Consider the following 21,436-nt stretch of genomic DNA (forward strand, 5'->3'; position numbering starts at 1 on the left):
GTATCTGGGATCCAAAGTCAGAATTCAGCAGTGTACACAGCATCTACCCTGCCACAGACTATGCAACTTTGCTTCAGCAGTAGCACAGTGGTTGGGATAATCAAAATCTTGATTCATGGCAGTCACAAAAGTCTCAATCTCTGTCTTTTTCAACATAAGGGGAGGCCCAAACCTAGGGCTTTCTCAGTCAGGAGGTTGATAACAAAAATATAATCTTTTTCTCAGAAGTAAATGCAGTAGGTTGCATTTGTAAATATATGCACTATTGGTTACGAAAGTCACTGTAATGGCAACGGTTTTTGGACTTGAGTGTAAGAGTAAAATGTGCAATAGCATAATCTCTGGAATGAAAATCTCGCAGAGCAACCTCCTGTTACCCTTTGACCACACTTTTTCTAATTTAGAAATTTTTTCTTGGTAGGTAACACCAAACTCTTGTAGCTTTGCAATTTGCTGCTGGAAATGAGTCTCAGCACTTGCTATAGCGCCCAACATGTTCAGACTATAAATACACAAGCATGCAGGCTCACCTGAGGCACAAGGTCTAAGCACTAACTGGTCTTCACCCGAGCTGCTGATTGTGTAGATGGGTTTTGCTGCATGCTAGTGCCAAGTTTCGGTCCTTAGTATTGCCCCACCGGGAAGTGAGTAAGCTGAGTCAGGTGGCAAATGTAGCAGGTAGGGATCAAGCAGAAGAAAACCCTCACATATAACCAGTGAAGTGACTTGCCTCCAGTGATTGGTAATAAAGAAAACAAAATTCAGTTTATACCTAATGATTTTGCATGCGGAGGCTAGAAGTGAGGACAGTTTGGAGTGCAAAGTCTGCTTTAAGAATTTGTAACAGACTATTACTTCAGTTGGATTTATATGCTGTGAATTGTGAGCAAATCACAGGAATTTTGGGTTATTTAAAGTCTCTGTTTTTTTTTGTTATTGCAGCGTTATATGGTGTATTGTTTGAAAAGAATAAAGAAGCCGCCTTTGCCAATTTTTCACTTTGGGAATCTCTTGGATTTGCAATTGCTTTTGGATATAGCTCATTTTTATGTGTTTACATCAAACTCTATATATTGATGTGTGTAGTAGTGGTGGGGATTTTGCTTTATGGAGCTGTGGAATATATAGAACATGGGAAAGCTGTTTCAGGAGCTCAAGAACGTCCCAAAGACTAACCTGATACTCCATAAGGAGTCAATGTTGGAACAGAATTGAATTTGACTACAACATCATTAACTACGTAAGTAAATCTACAAACAAACCTGGGCAATTAAAACAAAGCCTTTAATAACAAAAATACGTGAACAGATGTTACTTTCCAGGGAATGCAGTATGTCAAAGCAAACAGTAGATCATAAAGGGAGATCAATAAAGGGAACATGAAAATGCTTTCAAATATCTTTTTTTAAAGATAGATTTGGGTTTGCTGTTTTCTGCCTCCTAACCTAACCTATTGATAAATGTAGCCATCTATCATATCAATGGATAAATAGAGAGAATTTAACAGTAAGAGAGAAACACTAGGATTGACTTTTACAATACAGGTGAATTTTCTACACAGCTTTTCATCAGGGGCAAACTGAGAAGAGAGAAAGGGAGGCATCTACTCCCTAGTTCAATATCTCTGTAAAATATTTGGATAGTTTCAAGCAGGGGCGGACTGACAACTCATGGGGCCCCCGGGCAATAGGGGATAATGGGGCCCCTGTGTCCTTTCCCAAACTCAAAAAAGCCTATGAAAAAGGTACCAGGGGCATCTCATGGGGCCCCCTACCGACCCCGAGCCCTCGGGCAGTGCCCGGGTTTCCAAATGGTCAGTCCGCCCCTGGTTGCAAGTGACCCAGATTGAGAAAAATCTGCTCCATGTAGACCTATTTCAGAGTGGTTAGTAACAGTTGCTGATCTCTACCCTTTAGCCCACTCTCCACACACTTGCATCACAGCATCTGTCAGAAGAAAGCCATACATCCCTGACTTCATTAAAAGGCTCTGAAATGTTCCATGATTTACTGATGAGGGCTCCAGTAATGGAAGACCTCCCTCTGTCCACCACTATGATTGCAAGTATGTGAAGGAAGTTGGTTACCATAACCGTTAGCAGCTGTCACTATCCGAGTCCCACTTTTAAAGAGCTCAGCATAAATTGAGTTTCTTTTGTGGAACTATATGTACCAGCATATATTTTTATTCTCCTCCATTATGTGGTCTTTTTCTTTCTCTCTTTCTCTCTCTCTCTCTCTTTCTTCCTTTCTCCCCTCTACAATCCAATCTAGACACTCCACCGCCTCTCTTCCACAATCTTTTCTACCTCTTCTCCATAATCTGGTCTCAATGGGGTTTATTTATGTACTAAAGCTGGTGCACTCAGATTCTTGTGCACTTCTGCAGGGAAACCAATCAGCTTACAGGTTATACTGCTAAAGCTTAATTGAACAAGAGGTTAGAAGCTGATTGGCTACCACACACTGGTGCACAAGATTCTGAGTGAACCAGCTTTAGTAAAAAGAACATTGGGGAACTGGAGAGAGTACAGAGAAGGGCAACCAAACTGGTGAGAGGCAAGGAGGAGCTCAGCTATGAGGAAAGATTAGAGGAACTGAATTTGTTCTCTCTTGAGAAGAGGAGATTAATAGGGGATATGATTAGCATGTATAAATACATCAGTGGTTCATATAGTGAAGTAAGAGCTGTGAAAATGTGGAATAGACTCCCTCAAGAGTTGGTTCTGGCCAGCTCAGTGGATTGCTTTAAAAAAGGCTTGGATTCTCTCTTGGATACACAGAATATAACTGGTTACGAACATTTATAAGTAAAGTTGATCCAGGGAATATCCGATTGCCTCCTGGGGGATCAGGAAGGATTTTTTTCCCCTGCAGGAGTAAATTGGATCATGCTTTGTTGGGTTTTTTTGCCTTCCTCTGGATCAACGGAGTGTATAGGAGTATGACTTTTTTTTTTGTTAAGTGGTTGAACTGGATAGACGTTTGTCTTTTTTTCAGCCAGACTAACTATGTAACTAGCAAATCTCCCCCAATGAGTTTCTTTCTTCTTGCTCTATAATCTAGGTGTGCTATTTGTTGTCTCCTCCTCCTCACAGTTTAGTCTTGATGCCTCCCTCTCCACAATCCAGTCTCATTGGGGTTGATTTACTAAAACTGGAGAGTGCAAAATCTGGTGCAACTCTGATTAGAAACCAATCATCTTCCCATTTTTGTTTTTGTTTTTTTAATCAAAGCTTAATTGAACAAGCTGAAGTCAGGAACTAATTGGCTACCAGGAACAGCTGCACTGGATTTTGCACTCTATAGTTTTAGAAAAATCTACCCCGTTGCTCTTTTGCCTCATTCTTACACAATCTGCTCTTGAAGTCACCTTTCCTTACCCTTTACTAACTGGTCCTAAATGTAGCTCTTCCCCACTCTTCTTTGTTTCCTCTTACTTCCTTCTCCACAATCTGGTCTTCTCTCCTTATCCTTTACTATCTGGTCTTGATGCTCCCCTTCTCCACTCTTCCTCACTGTTTCTGCCTCTTTGTTTTGTACAATCTAATCTGCTGCATCTTGTCTCACTGCATCTTCTCTTCCCCTACTCCATAATATAGTATTCTTGCCTCCTTCCACAATTAAAGCAGTTTTCCTGTCAATTTTTTTCTTCACAATGCAGTGGGGAGTTAGCATTTTAGTTAGTCAACATATTTTTCGCAGAGTAGGAGTAATTTAACTTGGTTAACAAGATACCTCTGCCTTTAAAATGCATCCTATACATTCCACTTTTTAGCTATATTTACAAAAAAAAACCAAAACTTACAATTGACCACACTCATCAGCTTGCTGTGAATTCAGTAGACCACTGCAATGCCTGTAGTTGTGTTTCTAGTCTTCCTCTGCTTCTGGTTCTTATATCTCTCAATGTACCAATTGTTTTGACATGCATTAGTCAGTGAAAGTAACCTCTTATTAAACACATGCTCACATGGAATTGCTCAGAATTTCAACAGGTTTACTTTGGCAAAATACATACTGTAATGTCTTTCTTCTATGATCATATATATTTGTCTAATCATGGGCAGCACAGTGGCTAAATGGTTAGCACTTCTGCCTGGCAGTACTAAGGTCATTGGTTTGAATCCCAACCACAGCACCACCTGCCTGGAGTTTGCATGTTCTCCCTGTGCCTGCATGGGTTTCCTCTGGGTACTCCGTTTTCCTCCCACACTTCAAAGACATGCTGGTAGGTTAATCGGATCCTGTCTAAAGAAGGCTAAGGAATGATGTGAATGTACAATATATATATATATATATATATATATATATATATAAAACACTGCGTAAATTGATGGCGCTATATAAGTACCTATAATAAATTAATAGTCTGAAGAAGAGCTAATTAAAATGATAAAACCACAGGTGTGCATCACCTAGCATTTAATAATTAACACAAGTATTTCTAGTTACCTGCATAAAATCTATATGTGGTGCATATGTTTGCCATTGTGCTATCTTCCCCTAATATTTTTGACAAATATATCCCAGGCCCCTTACCTATTCACCAAGGGTGTATATTACTTTATATTTAAAAGTTTAAAGAATTAATGGATGGTTGTGATCAGATGCACAAAAGTGGTGAGCCTCCATCACTATTGCAACAATAACTACACAATATTATTTTGCCCATGGGACTTTATATGCACATCATTGAGTAAACAAATTTAAACTGAGTAAACCAATCTAGAATAATTCTATAATATATCAATACACAATATACTGTACAAAATTCACACATTGTTTTTGTTGTAAAAAATAGTCACTCTTTATTGTACATTGTTTTAAAACCATTAAAACAAACACAATTGTACCCTCTTGTAAATATGACAGACTTTGGTGTAGTTGTTGAATGCTTTTGTTGCATTTTAGTGTTGTGTATGTATTGGTGAGGCTTGCAACATTCCTGTGAGCTGTCTGGCACTCCACATATCACTCTAGAGATGTCTAGAATACAACTAACACTCCCTATTGTTCAGGTCCTTTCAGTAATCACCTTTCTTATTATGATTGTGTATATGAGTATTACAACATTTTGTGGGATTATTTACATATCCCTTATTCTTTTTTAGGGTACTTGAATAAACTATTTTGTTTACTCACTGATCTGTTACTATGGCCCACTTTGCAGGTCCTATTGACATCATTGTAGGTTTCAGTTGAGTATGTTTACCTGCTTTCTCTGCTATTGTCTCATTGACACATGATAGAATTGTTCTGTTTAGATTTGTTTACTCAGTGATGTGCCTCATAATAAGTCCCATGGGCAAAATAATATTGTGTGGTGTACTGTTAAGTGTAAAAGATATATCTAACGTGGATTTAAGAGTTGATAATTTAAAATGTATGGTTTGTATAATTTATTTCTTTTAGTACTTTTAGTCAATGTTAATTGTATGTTTTATGACATTAAAAATATCAGTTGTATCTTTTATGACATTTAAAATTTGTATAATTTTAGAAAAATACAATATAATGTAATATGCGCTGTAAAAAACTAAGATGCTAATAAAGTTGATTATTAAAACACTGTTCTATCAGTATTTGAGCATTTTAGTATATTTTAAACTGTCGAAGTTAATTTGCCAAATAATAAAGTTACTGTTTTTAAGATGTTGCTACTAAAAAGATAACATTACAGTATTTATACAGTACATATGTATATTTCCTCTACTTGTCTATTTCCATGGGAAGCATAGGCATCAAAAATGTAATTGTAATATATCTATAAATAGGTGGTTGCTGGTTCAAACTGGTTTGACCATAAGATGCTTTTCATATACTTGGAAGTGGAAGTTAACATTTTTCCAGCCGGCTGGGTTTGTGTTTCAGACATACTTAAAATCACATTTCCTGAGAAGAAAAAAAAGAACTGCAATAAAAACTCTTAGTATATACATTAATTATCAGAACAATAATTATCAGACTCCTATATTTTTACTCAATTTCCTCCTCTTGACCCCCCTTGGGGGTCACCACTATATTCCCTACCTAATATGACACCAGAAAGTCCACAGTGCTACTTCACTGCTAAGTGGGATAAAACTGCTTCTTGGCATATGTGGATTCTAAGCTTTACCCATTCACAACACTTACAGGTTAAACTCGAAAAATTAGAATATCGTGCAAAAGTTCATTTATTTCAGTAATGCAACTTAAAAGGTGAAACTAATATATGAGACTCATTACATGCAAAGCAAGATTGTTTGAGCCGTGATTTGTCATAATTGTGAGGATTATGGCTTACAGCTCATGAAAACCCCAAATCCACAATCTCAGAAAATTTGAATATTGCATGCAATCAATAAAACAAGGATTGTACATAGAACAATATCAGACCTCTGAAAAGTATAAGCATGCATATGTACTCAGTACTTGGTTTGGGCCCCTTTTGCAGCAATTACTGCTTCAATGTGGTGTGGCATGGAAACTATCAGCCTGTGGCACTGCTGAGGTGTTATGGAAGACCAGGATGCTTCAATAGCTGCCTTCAGCTCTTCTGCATTGTTCGGTCTCATGTCTCTCATCTTTCTCTTGGCAATGTCCCATAAATTCTCTATGGGGTTCAGGTCAGACGAGTTTGCTGGCCAATCAAGCACAGTAATCCCACGGTCATTGAATCAGGTTTTGGTGCTTTTGGCAGTGTGGGCAGGTGCCAAGTCCTGCTGTAAAATGAAGTCAGCATCCTCATAAAGCTTGTCTGCGGAAGGAAGCATGAAGGTCTCCAAAATCTCCTGGTAGATGGCTGCGCTGACCCTCGACTTAATGAAGCACAGTGGACCAACACCAGCAGATGACATGGCTCCCCAAATCAACACAGACTGTGGAAACTTCACACTGGACTTCAAGCATCTTGCAGGAGCGGCTTGACAAGAGGAATACAACATTTGAAGCCCATGTCCACGATCCATCTGTGTGTGGTGGCTCTTGATGCACTGAATCCAGCCTCAGTCCACTCCTTGTGAAAGTCCCCAACACTTTTCAATGGCCTTTTCCTGACAATCCTCTCCAGGCTGCGGTCATCCCTGCTGCTTGTGCACCTTTTTCTTCCACACTTTTCCCTTCCACATAACTTTCTATTAATGTGCTTTGATACAGCACTTTGGGAACATCCAACTTCTTTTGCAATTACCTTTTGAGGCTTTCCCTCCTTATGGAGGGTGTCAATGATGGTTTTCTGCACAACTGTCAGGTCAGCAGTCTTTCCCATGATTGTGATTCCTACTGAACCAGACTGAGAGACCATTTAAAGGTTCAGGAACCCTTTGCAGGTGTTATGGCTTAATTATCTGATTAGAGTGGGACACTTTGAGCCTAGAATATTGCACCTTTTCATAATATTCTAATTTTCTGACATTGTGGATTTGGGGTTTTCATGAGCTGTAAGCCATAATCATCACAATTATGACAAATCACGGCTTGAACTATCATGCTTTGCATGTAATGAGTCTATCTCATATATCAGATTCACCTTTTAAGTTGCATTACTGAAATAAATGAACTTTTGCACGATATTCTAATTTTTCGAGTTTCACCTGTATTTGGCGCCATATTACATCTACTAGGTTAACAATCTATTTCTCTCCTTGGGGTAATCTTTCTGAGGTTAACCTCCCTAGAGGTCTGATTATGTCATTATTTCTGTGCTCAAATCAGTACAAATTGTTTGCATGGAAATATGTATTTTTTTTATTGTAGGCCTGTAATTTTTAGGAATAACTCACTGAAATCTGTCCGAACAAGAGTCTAGTAAACATCTCAGGTATGTTAAAATTTGAAACACGAAATCATAAATTATAATTTAATAACCATACAAAATAACAATATAATAATAAATTTAATTCAATAATATAATTAAACCAAAAACACTGAAATTTGAAATATAGCACCAAGTTCACACGTCACTGAGCAAAGTCGCAGAATCGTTTTCAGTGTCTGATGACGAATTTCCACACGAATCATCACTCAATTCTGCAAGTAGTTCTAATTTACTATCACTGTTTTCTAGCTGGTCTAAAACCGCTTTTGACCTAAAGGGACGCTTTTTGGACGCCATGGACATTTCTCAGTTTCCAGGCAGAAAGAACAGTAAAAATGCAGGCAGGGCACAGGACAAAGCACTAGGGACAAAATGTATGTGAAATGGTTTGATACAGTATTGTTTTACTATGTGATTTTAGTGTATTTAATGAATGTCACTATTTCACATTTTTAAATTTCCCGCCATTCCGTCCCCATACGTCCTGATGACGCAGGGAACGGAACCCAGAAGACGGATTCTGGCATCAGCCGGAGGACATTGCAGGAGGGACATCACGGGAGTGCAGGACAAGGTAGGTGAAGAAGAGATCCCGGAGCAGCGCTGCAAGGTGTTCCCGAGTGTAGCTCGGGGTTACCGCTTGTGGTGCTGAAACTTTATCCCAAGCTACACTCGGGAATACCTCCAGGGAGGTTAACTGTCATGGTAGTAATCTTTTGTATTCCACACTTAGTACACCTGAAAAAAAAAAAACAAATAGGCAAGCAATCCTACAATTGTGGTTCCTATGAGCAACAAGACTTTTATTCATTAGCAAAAAAAAATCTTAGCAGAATTAAATGCACAACAGACTAAATATATATATATTTCCTTAGTACTTAGTAATCTTTGAGCTGCTAGCAAATATCTTTTGCGGTTTCATACTTCTGCTTTTTATTTCTCTAGCTTAAGTAGATAGGAAGCACAAGATTTTAAGATGGGGGGGGGGGGGGGGGGAGCTGGGTCTGTATGTGTCACTTGTAAAACTAATTATAGGAAGTGCAGTGGGGGACAACAAAACTCAGCAAGTTCTCTGTAACAAAATTTTTTTTTTTAAACAGAAAAAAACCTCAGTTAATATACATCAAAGATCAGGCTTGCAGCATTAGGGTTAGTTATCAGGGTACGGTTTATCAGCTTTCCTGTGGAGCCGAAGCTTCGTATGGTTAACCAAGTTTTGGTGGGTTCATAGGTGGGGTCATAACAGGTTGCCTGGTTCCCTACAGTGCACGTTGAATAAGCGGTTTCATTGTATACACAAGTGTCAGTTACTGTGCCTTCACATTGATAATGAGAATGCCATAGTAATATTCTAGTGGTTATGGATCCTATTCTAGTAGTCTTGATACATGGGTCACATGATTTGCCATCTATTGATTACAGTGGTCAACTGTAATCAAGCAAAGGCATAACAACAGTTTACTCATCTTTTGAGATTGGCTGTTTTTTCTTGCAATGGCTGGCATGTATCCACGTCTGTTTTCCTTCTAATTTTACAGCTGTGGCAGTTTTCAGGAGTATTTGGTAGGGTCCTTCAAACTTTGGTCCCAAGGGCACCTTTACATGTTCTTTTACTAGGACCCAGTCATCTGGCTGTAAGTCATGTGTTCCAGTTACTTGATCTGGAATGGAATCAAAAACAAGCTTGTGCGTTGCAATTAATTGCTTGTGTAAGGCAATTACATAAGAAACAAGGTCATTATGAATTACAGCAGTCTGATGTGGAAAACACAACCCTGTCTTAGGTGGTGTCACAGAGCTGGTCCTTCCTTCCCCATCCTCCAGGTTTGCTGGCTGCCACCCTTCTGTCCCATCCATGCTGGGACTTCTAGTCCTCATTGTCCCTGACACAGGCAGACCTCAGACCCCCCCCCCCCTACATGACCTGGGCCATGGGCTAGTTGCATGATCATTTTCTCTGTTTGAGGTGGGACACATATTGCATTATCTATGCACAGCAGTCCATCTTGGTTTTTCTTTGCTCCATCTCTTTCCATGATCTCATACCAACCATCGGTTGCAGATTATTGCAACTTCCTAATCAGTTATTTTGCCTTCTTTATTCGCTCTCTCTCCTTCTCAGTTCTTATGCAAGCTTCTTCTTCTTCCTTGGCATAGTCAGCGATTAAGGTCATACTTTTTTCTATTGAATTCTCAGCAGTCTGTCTGGCTATATGGTCAGCCAGCTGATTTCCTTTTTCTTCCATAGTCTGTCCTCCAGTATGTGCCTTGGCCTTCAAGATGGCTACTTCCCTTGGGAGGGTGACCGCTTCAAAGAGTTCCTGAACATATTTCCAATTTTGGATTGGTTCTCCTGCAGCAGTTGTGAATCCTCTGTTCTTCCATGTTATTATTATTATACAGGATTTATATAGCGCCAACAGTTTGCTCAGCGCTAGACAATATAACGGGAGACAATACAGTTCAATACAAGAGGGATTTGAGGGCCCTGCTCCTTGGAATTTGGAGGGAGGGGCTAGTGGTACAAAAGGTTGTAACTGTGGGGGATGGACTGGTTGGAAGAGTAGAAGATTCCAGTATTAGCTGAGGGCAGGATAGGCTTCCCTGAAGAGATAGGTTTTTTAGAGATCGCCTAAAAGTGAGCAGAGTAGGTAATTAGTCTGATAAATTGGGGTAGAGATTTCCAGAGGATGGGGGAAGCTCTGGAGAAGTCCTGGAGATGAGCATGGGAGGAGGAGACAAGGGAACTAGAGAGTAGGAGGTCTTGCGAGGAGTGGAGAGTACGGTTTGGGTGATATTTAGAGACACAATCAGTGATGTAATTTGCGGCAGAGTTATAAATGGCTTTATACGTTATTGTTAGTGTTTTGAATTTTATCCGTTGGGCAACGGGAAGCCAGTGGAGGGATTGGCAGAGAGGGATGGCAGATACAGAACGGTTAATAAGGTGGATGATTCTGGCAGCAGCATTCATGATAGACTGAAGAGGGGATAGCCTGTGGTGAGGTAGGCCAATGAGGAGGGAGTTACAATAGTCAAGGCGAGGTATAACAAGGGAGTGGATAAGTTGCTTAGTAGTTTACGAGGTTAGGAATAGGCTTATCTTGGAGATGTTGTGGAGGTGAAGTCTACAAGATTTGGACAGTGATTGGATTTGGGGCTGAAAGGACAGATGGGAGACTAGGATTACACCTAGTACCCTGGCATGAGGGGAGGGACTGATGATTGTGTTAATGATCTTGATGGAGAAGTCAGGGGAGGGGGCACGGGCTGGTGGGAATACTAAGAGCTCAGTTTTGGAAAGATTGAGTTTGAGGAAGTGGAGTGACATCCATGCCGATATGTCACTTAGAAATTAGTGATGCGAGAGGAGACTGAAGGGGTGGGGTGAGGGGTAGAAAGATAGATTTGTGTGTAATCAGCATAGAGATGGTACTTAAAGCCATGAGAGTTTATCAAGTGACCAAGGGAGGAGGTGTAGATGGAGAAGAGTAGGGGTCCAAGGACAGAACCTTGAGGGACCCCTACAGAAAGAGGGAGTGAAGAGGAGGAGGCAGCGTTATAGGTAACACTGAAGGAGTGCTGCAATAGGTAGGAGGAGAACCAGGAGAGAGCAGAGTCTCTGAGGCGAAGAGAGTGGAGTTTTTTTGAGGAGGAGGGGATGGTCAACCATATCAAAAGCCACAGAGAGGTCACGTAGTAAGAGTACAGAGTAGTGGCCATTGGTTTTAGCAGTTAGTAGATCATTAGTGAGTTTTAGTAGGGCAGTTTCAGAGGAGTGTAGTGAGCGAAAGCCAGACTGTAGAGGGTCAAGAAGGTTGTTGTCGGTGAGGTGGGAGCTCAGGCGATTGTAGACTAAGCATTCTAGGAGTTTAGAGGTAAATGGCAGCAGGGAGATGGGTCTTACGTTCAGGTTGGTGGGGTCCAGGGAGGGCTTTTTAAGTATGGGAGTGATGTGCGCATGCTTTAGAGGGGAGGGGAAGGCACCAGTAGAGAGGGAAAGATTGAAGATGTGAGTGAGGGAGCATAGGATGGAAGAAAAGAGTGACCGTAGTAGTTGGGAGGGGATCCAGGGGGCAGGTAGTGAGACGGGCTTCTGAGAAAACCTTAGTGACCTCTTCGGTAGTGGCAAGGTCAAAAGAGGAAAGTGTTGAGGGAGGTTTAGTATAAGGTATGCTAAGTGGGATGGATGTCTGTGCAGTGGCGATGCCCCTACGAATTGCGTCAATCTTGTTTTTGAAATGATTTGCAATCTCATGAGCAGTGAGTGAGGTACTGGGTGGAGGTGGAGAAAGTAGAGAGTTAAAAGTAGAGAAGAGACGATGAGGACTGGATGACAAGGTATTAATAAGAGTGACAAAGTAGGCTTGTTTGGCAGCATGAAGGGAGAACTTGTATGTTAAGAGAACAGATTTACCGTATTTTTCGCTCCATAAGACGCACTTTTTTTGCCCCCCAAAAAAGGGGAAAATGTCACTGCGTCTTATGGAGCAAATATAAAGCGGCCGGTCCGGTATTTCCTCCGCCACCATGTCAGAATACCAGGCCGGCCGCTCAGCTGTTCTCTGCGGCAGGAACTCACCTGTTCCTTGGTCCAGCGCTGTAGTCTTCCCGCACCGACTTCTTCCTGCCCCGGCATCTGTGACAGCCAGGTGCCCACTGCGCATGCACGAGAAGCGCTGCGCTTTGTGAATGGTCCGGCGTCTTCTGGGACACATGACAGGTCCCAGGAGATGAAGGGGCCATTCACAAAGCGCAGCGCTTCTTCACATGCGCAGTGGGCACCCGGCTGTCAAAGCCGGGTGCCCACAGTATAGGAAGGAGAGCTCCGCAGAAGTGGAAGTGTCAAATTCAGGTACCCGCTCCCCCTCCCTCCCTAAAGGTCCACAGAGTCTGGTCATCCCCTGTATTGTCCTCAGTCTCTGGTCATCTCCTGTACTGTGTCCGCAGTCTCTGGTCATCCCCTGTACTGTCCGCAGTCTCTGGTTATCCCCTGTACTGTCCGCAGTCTCTGGTCCATCTCCTGTACTATGTCCGCAGTCTCTGGTCATCTCCTGTACTGTGTACGCAGTCTCTGGTCATCTCCTGTACTATGACCGCAGTCTCTGGTCATCTCCTGTACTGTGTCCGCAGTGTCTGGTCATCTCCTGTACTATGTCTGCAGTATCTGGCCATCTCCTGTAGTATGTCCGCAGTCTCTGGTCCATCTCCTGTACTGTGTCCGCAGTCTCTGATCATCTCCTGTACTATGTCCGCAGTCTCTGGTCCTTCTCCTGTACTGTGTCCGCAGTCTCTGGTCCTTCTCCTGTACTGTGTCCGCAGTCTCTGGTCATCTCTTGTACTGTCTGCAGTCTCTGGTCATCTCCTGTACTGTGTCCGCAGTCTCTGGTCATCTCCTGTACTATGTCCGTGTCAAGGTCCTACCTTTCCTCAGGGCTTGTGCTGCTCCATGTGCTGGCATCCATCTTAGGTGTCTGCAAAGCATTGTGGTATCCTTTATGCTTTCAGCCCTTGCAGCTCCTCCCAGGAGGTGGCTGCTTATCACATTTAAGTCTGCTGTTTGTAGCTGTCCATTGCATTTGTGTCCTGTCTGTTGCACAGCAGCAAGCTCCTGTTCAGTTCACTCATTGCTCTCCTGGATACCGACTCGGCTTTGGCAAAGACTCCTGGCTTCTGACCCCAGCTCTGGCGACCATTCCTCCTGGCTTCTGACCCCGGCTCTGGCGACCATTCTTCCTGGCTTCTGACCCCAGCTTTGGCTACGATTCCCGCTGGTTCTCGACTTGATTATCCTGGAAGATGACCTCGGCAGGAGAACTTCTGTCCTACCAAGTCATCCGCTGTTGCTGTCGGACTTGCATAGACTCTTGCCTTGTTTCTGTGTAAAGAAACCTACCTTTAATTGCACCTCCTTGTGTGTCTGGCTCCTCGCTTCCTGACAGTCCGCAGTCTCTGGTCCTTCTCCTGTACTGTCTGCAGTCTCTGGTAATCTCTTGTACTGTGTCCGCAGTCTTTGGTCATCTCCTGTACTATGTCTGCAGTCTTTGGTCATCTCCTGTACTATGTCTGCAGTCTCTGGTCATCTCCTGTACTATGTTTACAGTCTCTGGTCATCTCCTGTACTATGTCTGCAGTGTCTGGTCACTTCCTGTACTGTGTCTGCAGTCCATTGGTTCAGAATATTTTTTTCTTGTTTTTCTCCTCTAAAACCTAGGTGCGTCTTATGGAGCAAAAAATACGGTATATAGGGTGAATGCTTGCTGAGATTTGGTTTTATGCCACAATCGCTCCAGCGCACGACTATGTCGTTTAAGATTTCTGGTGTTGTCAGTCTGCCAAGGTTGTAACGGTCGTGGTCTGAAGCTTTGTGTTGTTAGAGGAGCAAGTGAGTCTAATGTGGATGAAAGCGAACTGTTATAGACAGCAGTGGCTAGGTCAGGGCAGAACAGGGGAGAGATTCTGTCATAGAGTTGGTCAGTTGCAGAGTGGAAAGCAGCAGGGTTCAAGTTGTGAAGGTTTCTGCGGGTAATTGTTTGCTGCTTGGAAGGATAGGTGTTTGAAGACGAAGACACTGTGAAGGTGATGAGATTGTGATCAGAGAGAGGAGAGGGGGTGTTTGTGAGGTTGTAGTGAGTGCAAAGACGGGAGAAAACAAGGTCTAATGTATTCCCATCAGAGTAAGTGGAGGACTGTATACATTGTGCTAATGCAAAAGATGAGGTTATGTTGAAGAGTTGGGATGTAGCCGGATTGTTGACATTAATAGGGATGTTAAAATCTCTGAGAATGATAGTGGGTAGTTCAGAGGAGAGAAAGTAGGGTAGCCAGGTGGAGAAATCATCAAGAAAGCGGGACACCGGTCCAGGAGGCCGATAGATCACTGCAATCCTCAGAGAAATGAGAGAAAACAGCCAGATGCAGTGAGTCTCAAAAGAAGAGAAGGATAGAGAGGGAGGGTTATGGAGGACTTCAACTACGACTGGCCGAAAGGACAATCACGGTCCCGGCCATTATAGAGTCGGGTGCTTGTAGTTGTTTTATGGATGCTAACTTCGCTACCCAGAATAAGATTCCACTCCGTGCCAAGGCACAAAAACTGGCAGTTCATCTTGCAGATGGGTCCGGTATCAGTTCTGGCCCTGTGACACAAGAAACCATGCCAATGTTATGCTACTCCCCCTCAGGACACTAGGAATTTCTATGTCTGGATATCATTACCTCCCTGATTTCTCCAGTTATTATCGGCATGCCCTGGCTAAGAGCACACAACCCAACCATCAATTGGTTGTCTGGAGAGATCCTCTTCCCTTCAGAATACTGTCTGAATCACTGTATTCCTAAAGAAACAAGCGCAGCAACCCCTCTTCTCAGTATTCACTCTGATCCCGAGATCATGAAACTCGTTCCTGTGGTATACCATGAGTATCTGGACGTATTCAATAAAAAGAGTGCCAATACTCTTCCTCTTCATTGTTCCTATGACTGTCCGATTGAGCTCCTGCCCGGCGCCGAAATTCCTTTTGGACGAATTTACCCCCTATCCGAAGTTGAATTAGAGGTCCTTGATGAGAGTCTGGAAAAAGGGTTTATTCGGCCTTCTACATCACCACTGATACTGGTTCCTGACTTTGGCTCTGCTCCTGACCTTGGCTTTTCCTTCTGATTCTGTACCGTGCTGCTCGACTGTTGATGACCCTGGCTATTCCATGACATTGCTCCTGTCTCTTGTCCTCACTACCTGCCTTGCTCTGGTGCATGCCTGGCAATCTACAAGACCTGCTCTGTCTACTACTACTGTGCCAAAATCAGAGGATCATCAGCCTTCCAAGGTCATCATCTGCAAGAGCTGCAAACAACAACTACTGGCACTCTTGTTCCCCTGGGTACTAGACTCCCTCTGTTCCAACTCCAGCGGGGTCAGGGCTAGTGACACAAGTGAGGCCGACCTCGTCGTTCCAGTCTCCCATCAGGTATGTGACAGTTATTGGACAGAGGAAATACTTGGGTTGATGCTGTACCATTGGTTCTGATGAGTGTCAGAAATACAACATCTTCTGCAACACAGTATTCTCCTTTAGAGTTAATGACAGGAAGGAAATTGCTGCTTGTGTTTCCCCATGAACCTTTTTAGTCTACACTGTAAAGAGAGGCAATAGAAAAAACAAAGTGGTTACAGATGTTGCAAGACAATCTGAACACCATTGTACCACATGCAGCTACTCGCATGCAAAAAATGGCTCCTCCACACTCTTCAAAGTTTTAAAAAGGACAAGTAATGATAAAAACTTTCAGGAAAACTGGACCATGGTAAAGCAATGGGGAAGGTCCATTTGATATTTTGGATGTTCAAGGAGTAATGGTACAAGTTCAAAGACCTCTCGATTTAGTGAAAAGTGCTCGTAGACAACAAAAAATGTGGATGCACACCGACCAATGTAAATTTTTTATGCTGTGATAATGATACTGCATTTATTTTACAGGAATGGTTTTCAAAAATCTGGAAAAGAAAAAGAATCGCAGATTCCAGAAAGAAGTAACAATTACAACAAAAGAACATAAAGAAAAACAAAGCAGTAAAAAGAAAAGACTTATCACAGGATTTATCTTTTCTCTAGTGACAATTACATCAGTGGTAATATACATCATAAACTGTTCCAGCAATGCAGAGGTTAACAGGATTGAAGCCCTACACAAGAAAGACATTACACTTATTAGGAACAAAAGATTTTTTGCAAAGAACAGTGACATTAATACAGCTAAAGACTTGTTAGGATATGTGTGCATAGGCTATGGAAGAACATTTTGTATGGAATTGTATTTCATTCATAGTAATGATATTGAAGTAAGAGCTAAAATAGTCTAAATCAAAATTTGTTAAAATGCAAGGAACTTATATAATCAATAACAAAACTAGTATCTTTGAATGTAACTTATCAGATATGGGATTCTGGGCAATAGTTTTAAAAGGAAATGAGCCTACTATTTGGTCAGGAGATATTACAAGAGATATGTTAAATTCTGGGGAACTAGAAAGTTCTAAAGCAGATATTTGGTATCAATTACAAAGGTATTCACAATTTCTTGATCCCGAACATCTGAATATAAATGGGAATGAAAAAGAGGACATAGTTAAAATATGGGATTTACAAGTAGCAAGAGCTTTGGTTCATACTAAAGTCAAAGTAATTGTTACTGTGGTAATTTGATTGTCCCAGAGATAGAAATATCTCCTCAATCTTTAAGACTCATAGAAGGAGAGGATAATCTGAATTTGATGTGTAGTACACAAATATGCCTACCTCAAAATTCATTATTAACTTGGAAGAGAAATGGTGAATTTTTGGCCAGTTTTCATCACTATAAAACTGATATTATCCATAAAAGTATTTTTAGTAATTTGAACTCGGATAATGATAAATTTGTGTATCATCAAAACAATATATCTATCTGTTAATGACACAGGTATATATGAATGCTGCATATCAATAGAAAATTATCCAATGAAATGTGTAAATAGAAAAGTAATTGTGATATCCCCTAAAAAAATACAGTGCACAGATAAGAAATGTATTCCAGCTAGTCCTTTCCAAATTAACCATTTCCAAACCAGACTCCTATTAAGAGAAGGAAAGTTTGTTACTATATTGTGGAACTTCAATATTTAAGAATGGAAAATCTCAACAAGGTTTCAAAAATGTCAAGAGCATCTGGTTAATATGGAACTAGGTATTGAAAGATGGTTTGGAATTAATATTAAAAATCCTCAGGAATAAGCGTGGTATAGTTGAAGGTATTTTAGGAGGGGTAGGTACTATTGGAAGTATAACAAATAGTATGGACATTAGTACATTAAAGTCTGATCTCGAGACAGCTGGTTTAGTGGGAAGCAATAGCATTAAGGTACAAAGAAATTTAAATCAGATATTGGAGAATATGGTGATTAAAACAGCTAATATTATGGGTCCATCTATATTACATTTACAGAATATTACTCTTAATTTAATGACAAGTGAACAGCATTCCCATATAGCCAGAGCATGTTTAAAAATCCAGATGGAATATTCCACAAATTTTAAAATAATAGCTCAAGCCTTTCAAAGTGGAATAACTCCTCTAGGTATTGTACAAAATGTACCCAGAGAGTATGCATATGCAATAAATCATACAGATCTGTGGGTAAATAAATGGATAGGATGTTATCAGAACATATGTTATAGTTCTTTAATGATTCCCGTAGCAGGAAAAGAACAAACGTTGGTTCCAATCACTGTCTTGGGATTACCTGTTAGCAATACACAGTTACTATATTATCAACTACAATATACAGATTTTGCATTTAATGATAATAATTTCAAGTTAAAACAATTAGATCTGTCTTCATGTTTACAATTGCAGTCTAAAGTTATTTGTCTACCTAATCAAGATAAAGGTATATTTAATTCTTGTTATCATGACCATACTTTGTGTTCAGCAAGGATAGAAAAGGTTAAAACCACTTCTGAGTTAATTTCAATTTTAGATAAAAAGGTTTGTTTCCAAGTTATGTCAAACTCAGAAAGGGTTAAATCTTTCTTCTCTTCTTGTACGCATACAGAAAACTTAAGTTGAGGTCTGTTTTGTATAGAAGGATATATTTTTAGCAATAAGTGTTAATGGGATGAGAATGAATTTGCAAACATACTTATGAAAAATGTAAGTGCTCTTCCCATACAGTACAATATATCTCAGGTGGATGAATTCCCTTGGAAAGATTGGGCAAACGTTATACAAAAAGATAAAGGTTTACTGATAGCTTTATCATATGAACTCCAAAATGCAGAAATATTGTTTAAACATGAACAAGGGAACTTGCAAGAACATGAGTGGTCTGAATTTTCAGGTCACTCTTGGTGGTCAAAATCTAAACGTACTGTATCAATGTGGGGAAAAACTTCAGTTGCTTCTGCAGCAAGACATATTTTATTACATCCTATAATGATTATTTTTATCTTTATCATATTATGCATTTTGTTTCAATTATGTTTGTGTAAAATGAGAAATTTTTATAGGTGAATTAGAAATGAAATGAGGAAAGGAGATGATTTATTACAAAATAAACTTAAGAGAAAAATACTTTCTGGTTTTGCTAACTCAGTTACCAATAATGATACATTTGAAATTATTAAATCAAAACCTATGTGAATGTGATATATAAGGTGTGAGAATTATATAAAATATAATTATTCATATATCAGAGGGGAATGTAATATTAATTTTTAACATCTAAATTTTAATTTGGTCTCTAGTAAGTTCTGATATATGCCTGGCCAGAATATATACCCTCTAATTGGATGTGAATGGTAAGGTTTTGAGCTAAGTAATGACAGGTGTGAATTATTTGTGTCTGGAGTTCGTAATTTTAGAAGGTAAGGTTTAGACTCAATGATTGATAGTTTTAAGTTTATATTATCTTAAAGTGGTCCTATGTAATGTATACTTTGTTATGATTTCATTTAATAACTTTCAGAACTTATATTTTTGTTCATCAGTCACAGTTGTCTGGACAGCTTTAATTTTCTATGTAATGCAAGGCTCCAGTTGTTACTCCCTACTGAGTTTGTCAGTCATGTTAATTAGCCTGGCTCAAGCTGGCAGGAACTCATGTTACACAAGCCTAAATTACAGTGGGAGGTGAAAAGGGGAGTGATTAATGAGCCAGCGAATTTGAAACAAAAGAAGCTTTTTAAAGCTGTTGGAGACTTGGGTTCTGTAGCCATTTTAAGCTCATGCTGGACATAGGACACACACATGCACACATTTTGCTTTTATTCAAGGAACAAACAACTTATATCTTTTATTTTTATTTTATTTTAAGCTACATTTCTTTTTGTATTTGAAATTGTTATTTTTGTATTGACTTTGTATCTTTTGTGTATGATCAAATAAAATCACACTGATTTTTCTTAGCTGGCTCTAGAATGGATTTATTCCTACAATCACCTAAAGATACAAGAATATTAAAAGAGATTCACAACTCTAGAATTCCAACAACATGCTTAATAGCAAAAAGTCCAAAATATTGTTTTTTTTCTCAAAATTGTCGGTCTTTTTTTGCTTATAGAGCAAAAAATAAAAAATGCACAGGCGATCAAATACCATCAAAAGAAATCTCAATTTGTGGGAAAAAAAAGGACATAAATTTCATCTGGGTGCAGCTTTGCATGACCTCGCAATTGTCAGTGAAAGTAACGCAGTGCCGTAACGCCAAAATTAGACTAGTCAGGAAGGGAGGTAAATCATCTGGAGGGCAAGTGGTTAACTTGGCCAGCCAGTCACCTGCAGCTTCAGGGGTGTCAAAGAATCGAACCATACCCCCATGAGGTACCCCTAGTTGGCTGGGGTACATCATACTATAAGGAATATATTGAAACCTCCTGCGCTTCAGATGAAAAAACACACACACTAAGCTGCCAACACCCTCCTTTTGACCAAAAAGTACATATATAGAAATAAGAAAAATTGGTGTAGCGCTAAGACAAATGCCACTAAACATACATATACATATATAAACAAGTGCTTAGAAATAATCATGCATATATAAACCTATTGCATCTCCCCTAATGGGGGAACATGACTATATGCTTGTGATGGTTGCACACAACACCATGCAAAGGAATAATATACTTCAACAAGTGACAAAGGTGAATATATTGCAGTCCACTTCACACAAAGACTGTGATCCTTTTAAAAAGCGTGAGAGTGCCACTGGTGCCACATTCCAAAAATGGTTTGAGTGCCTCCTCACCTCCCCGCACTGACCACAAGGGCCAATACGCCTTTGCACCTTATAAGGTATATTCCTCGAATGTCAGCCGGTACAGGTCCACACTGGATGCTACCTCAGGCGCTGTTGTCCAAAAAGCCACCTCCAGCTGCTATATAGTGGTGGTAATATACCACCAGATGATGCTCAGAGACATAAGAAGAGACTTGCCATAGCGTAATACCGCAATATTTATTGATAAAATATATAAAAAATGCCCACTCACATGTCCACAAACAGTATACAGCCTTATGTAAATCCTCCTGTATCCTAGTGCTGTGGGTGTACCCGGAGTCCCAATATGGCGCTTCCGTCGGAAGTGACGTCACCGCGTACCGGAAGTGTCGTCAGGGCGTACCAACGCGTTGCGTCACGGATAGCACGTGACTTCATCACGTGCTATCCGTGATGCAACGCGTTGGTACGCCCTGACGACACTCCCGGTACGCGGTGACGTCACTTCCGACGTACGCGCCATATTGGGACTCCGGGTACACCCACAGCACTAGGATACAGGAGGATTTACATAAGGCTGTATACTGTTTGTGGACATGTGAGTGGGCATTTTTTATATATTTTATCAATAAATATTGCGGTATTACGCTATGGCAAGTCTCTTCTTATGTCTCTGAGCATCATCTGGTGGTATATTACCACCACTATATAGCAGCTGGAGGTGGCTTTTTGGACAACAGCGCCTGAAGTAGCATCCAGTGTGGACCTGTACCGGCTGACATTCGAGGAATATACCTTATAAGGTGCAAAGGCGTATTGGCCCTTGTGGTCAGTGCGGGGAGGTGAGGAGGCACTCAAACCATTTTTGGATTGTGGCAC

At 40.6% G+C, this 21,436-nt stretch overlaps 1 long non-coding RNA gene and 1 pseudogene across 1 annotated transcript in view; one reads left to right on the plus strand and one right to left on the minus strand.

Moving 5' to 3' along the window:
* Positions 1-1,271: 1,271 nt before the first annotated feature.
* LOC149452035 (uncharacterized) overlaps positions 1,272-21,436 on the minus strand; it is an 89,227-nt gene continuing 69,062 nt past the window's right edge. Inside the window, exon 4 of the long non-coding RNA XR_016314948.1 lies at positions 1,272-5,894. This is a non-coding gene — a long non-coding RNA (uncharacterized LOC149452035). The remainder of the gene's footprint in view (positions 5,895-21,436) is intronic.
* Positions 16,077-19,643, plus strand: LOC149452036 (uncharacterized; annotated as a pseudogene).

Source organism: Staurois parvus, unplaced genomic scaffold (genome assembly GCF_062004578.1).
Source record: "Staurois parvus isolate SC_StPar_1 unplaced genomic scaffold, SC_StPar_1.0 ptg000501l, whole genome shotgun sequence".
Lineage (NCBI taxonomy): Eukaryota > Metazoa > Chordata > Amphibia > Anura > Ranidae > Staurois > Staurois parvus.